Genomic DNA, 4237 nt, shown 5'->3' on the forward strand with positions numbered 1-4237 from the left:
GATGCCAGCTGTGGGGAAGATAAGCATGGAGTCACCCCAGCTCCCTCTCCTGGTCCTCTCTGAGACAAGAAGCTTGCACTTTCAAAAGGACCAGTCAGTTAGGAATGTGGCAGGTGGCTGTAGGGTGCTGCAGAGTTGAGTTGCACCCCCGGTATGCCACAGAGGCCAAGTGTAGTGAGAAACAGCTTACCCCAGGAGAGGTCTGGTCTTTGCCTTTTGCTCCTGTGAGGTGACCCCTAGGCCCTTGGAACATCCTGCCCAGTAAGAGTGTCTTTGTTACCTGGGCACTTTGGCCCCACTGGACAATGTGACTTATGCTGGGGGCTTTGGGCCAGCTGGTATCCACTTGTTCTCTGGAGGCACTGGAGACTAAAAGTCAGCCACATGGTTGACTGGGAGCTCAGTCAACTCTGGGACTCAGTCAAGCTCAGTCCCAATAAAAACTCTGGACGCTGAGGCTCAGGTGAGCGTCCCTGGTTGACAGTACCCCATACATATGTCACATATTGTTGCTTAGAGTGGTTAACACCGTGCATGACTCCATGGGGAGAGGCAATCGGAGGCTCCAGTGTAAAATTTTCCTGGATTTTGCCTTATGACATCTTCCCTTTGCTAATTTTAATCTGTATCCTGTGCTGTCGTAAACGATAATTGTGAGTATAACAGCTTTTAGTGAATTCCATGAGTCTGGTCTAGCAAATTATCAAACCTATGGGTAGTCTTGAGAACCCCTTCAACCTTGCCATTAGTGTCAGAATTGAGGGTGATCTTGTGGATGACTCGGATGACTGTTGCTTCAGTAACACAGGTGGGTAGAATTGTTTTCCACCTGAACACCTTTTAAATGCTGGCTCATGTGATGAAGCTAACTGACCACAGACAGAGAAACTAGATTGAACATGAGACTCTAGGGAACAGGGCTTGGGACACAGGCTTTTAGCAGCAGGCATCACAGAAGTTCCCCATGTGATGGGCCATGGGAGCCTCCAGTGTGGGGACTACCTGAGCAAGCTGGGCTCTGGCAGAGGCACTGACTGCTGCCAGGATGAAGAGCAATCCTAAGTGACATGTGCAAGTTATGATGACCGTAGTAGGTTCTTGTTCGAGGGGAGAGTCTGATTTCCATGGTGAAATGGGCACAGCATCTGGGTGGAATAGGGGTGGAAAGCTGGGTTGGTAGCAGGGAGCCGGAGAAGGAACAGACGATGAGTCAGAAGCCTGGGATTTGGATCCTAATATTGATGCAAACTGGTCATGACCTTGGGCAGGTTAATGATATGGTGGTCTCTTCATTTGGTGCCTTGAATGTGGGAGCTCATATAGTTGATGGGGCTATGGGGTGAGGTTCATGGAGGATCATGGAAGAGAATGTACAACTGGATACTTTCTCTGCCAAAGGTATGCTGGGGCTTGACTAACTGGAATAATCAGGGTTCCCAGATAAACCTAATTTTGTTGCATTATTATTGTTATTATTTCCTTGAGACAGGGTCTTGCTCTGTTGCCCAGGTTGGAGTGTAGTGGTGTAATCATGGCTCACTGCAGTCTCAACCTCCCAGGCTCAAGAGATCCTCCTGCCTCAGCCTCCCTAATAGTTGGGACCATAGGTGCTCACACACAGCTATTTTTTAAAATTTTATTTTGTAGCCGCAAGGTCTCACTATGTTGCCCAGGCTGATCTCCTGGCCTTAAGCAGACTTCCCGCTTTGGCCTTCAAAGTGCTGGGATTTACAGGCATGAACCACTTGACTGGCCCAATTTTGTTGCACCCTGGAGGCAAAATTTCTTCTTCTTCAAGAAATCTCAGTCTTTGCTACTAAGGCCTTCAACTGATTGAAGGGTCTCCCCCATATCATGGAGGGTAATCTGTTTTTAGTCAGTCTACTGAATTAAATTTAATTAAATCTAGAAAATTATTTAAAAATCATAAAAACTCACAGCAACTTTCAGAGTGGTGTTTGACCAAACAGTTGGGCACCCTAGCCTAGGGAGGTTGACACATGAAATCTACCATCACGCTTTTCCATTTAATGCCCACAACAATACCACAAAGCAGGCAGCATTAGGAATGCCCAGTGCCGAGACAGCTCTGAGGCAGCTCTGGCTTCATCTTCTCACAGTACCATGCTGTATCTTGTAGATGATCCCAAAGATTTTCCAGCTAGGACACTTAAACTCTTTGTGACTCTCTTTCTCCTCCTGCAGCTGTCTTTATTGTGATTGGCTCAATGTAAGACGCCATCATAATCAGCAGAATTATAAAACTGCACAAGAGATACCAAAATAGAGCATTTACTATAGATAATGACCCTCACATCATCAAGCTTTAAAAGTACTCATGAATGTTACAATCTAGACATTTATAAAATATATAGCTAAAAAGAAGATACAGGGTTCCCTCTTTGGGAGGCCTAGGCAGGCAGATTACTTGGGCTCAGGAGTTTGAGACCAGCCTGGGTAACATGGCAAAACCCTCTCTGGATAAAAAATACAGAAGTTAGCCGGGCATGGTGATGTATGCCTGTAGTCTCAGCTACTTGGGGTGGGTGGGTGGGGAGTTGAGATAGGCGTTTCCCTTGAACCCAGGAGATCAAGGTGGCGGCAAGCTGGGATCATGCCACTGCACTCCAGTTTGGGTGAGAAGGTAAGACCCTGTCTCCAAAAACTAAAAGGAAGATATGGGGTTCCACAAAGAGAATGATATTACACAATTAATACATACAAATTAAACAGTCATCCATGAAGAAGACACAATGGCCCAGATTTTTTTTTTTTTTGAGTCAGAGTCTTGCTCTGTTGCCCAGTCTAGAGTGCAGTGGTGTGATCTTGGCTCACTGCAACCTCCGCCTCCCAGGTTTAAGCGATTCTCCTGCTTCAGCCTCTTGAGTAGCTGGGATCATAGGTGCGCATCACCATGCTCGGCTAATTTTTGTATTTTTAGTAGAGACAGGGTTTCACCATGTTGGTCAGGCTGGTCTCAAACTCCTGACCTCGTGATCTGCCCGCCTCAGCCTCCCAAAGTGCTGGGATTACAGGCATGAGCCATTGCGCCCGGCCTTGGTACACAGTTTTTTTAAAGCAATCACAGGCTCTATTTTTTCTGCTGTTCCTACCCAAAAGAGCTCCTAGTATTGACTCCACCCCAGCTTTTTGTTTGTTTGTTTCTTTTTAACAGTGTAGCTATGACAAGTCCTTGCATTGCCAAGTGACACACAGGTGGCCAACGTAGCCACAGCCACACCTGATAATACTTTTTCATCACTCCAGCACCCACTTTCAAAGCCAGGTAATGATCTGCCAGTACCCTGGACAGCTCCTTAGCAACCACAGCATCTGCATTGTGTCTCACTCTGACACCAGCTACTTCATAACCTCTAAGTTTGAATCTCCACTGGATGGTTCAGGGAAAGTCATCATTCCTTTAACAAAGTTCGTAAGACATTTGTGAGTTACCAGGCATTGGTAAGGACTAAGGCTATAATATGAGTGAGACACAGACCTGTTTGAGTTGCTCCGTCTAGCCAATCTTGAGAAGATTATGCTACAATGAGCAAATGTTTGGAAAGTACTTTTCATATTGTAGAATGTAAGCTCTAAGTTTCCACATGATCACTGTAGACGCTGATTGTACACACTTCCCATGAGCCGATGAAAATGATATAGTTGGCTTCACTGTCGGCATGGTAGTGACTACAAATTGTGTTATTCTAAGCATTTATTTGCTTAAAGGTTTAGGAAGCATACTAATTGCTTAACCACTTGTAAAAATCTAAGGAAACCAAGAAGAAATGCTAATGAAAAATGTGAACTGATACTCCTCAAAGATTTTCACCAAAGGAAGGAAAGAAAGATTAGGAATGAAGGGTGTCATTAGGCAAGAAGGATTTTTATTTTTAATACCAGGTGCTAAAAATCAAACTTTATGAGTAGGGAAGAACACAGCATGGAAAATATTACATCCATGAACTTGAAGACTCCTCTCATGCCCCCATAATTCGTATTCCACTTAGGAAAATGCCTTCTTCTAGGAAGACAAGTTTTCTAGTTCAATTGCCGCATGATTGGAGAGGCAAGGGGACAAATTTCTGTCATTCATTCATCACCTATAATGTCACAGATGACTCGTTCTCAGGGGAACAATATTTGGGCTCAAGGGTTGAAATAAGAACAATAATGTTTTTACCCTGAAATATATGAATAAATAAAACATATTTTACCAATGTAAAAGGACTATTAC

At 44.6% G+C, this 4237-nt stretch overlaps 1 non-coding gene across 1 annotated transcript; it reads right to left on the bottom strand.

The window, feature by feature from the left end:
- Positions 1-3169: 3169 nt before the first annotated feature.
- Positions 3170-3269, bottom strand: LOC135274468 (small nucleolar RNA SNORD46). Its single transcript, XR_010342296.1, has one exon. It is a non-coding gene; the product is annotated as a small nucleolar RNA SNORD46 (small nucleolar RNA).
- Positions 3270-4237: the final 968 nt, after the last annotated feature.

The sequence above is a fragment of the Aotus nancymaae genome, unplaced genomic scaffold (assembly GCF_030222135.1).
Source record: "Aotus nancymaae isolate 86718 unplaced genomic scaffold, 86718_ANA_hifiasm-v0.15.2.pri h1tg000002l, whole genome shotgun sequence".
In the NCBI taxonomy this organism is placed as follows: Eukaryota; Metazoa; Chordata; class Mammalia; order Primates; family Aotidae; genus Aotus; species Aotus nancymaae.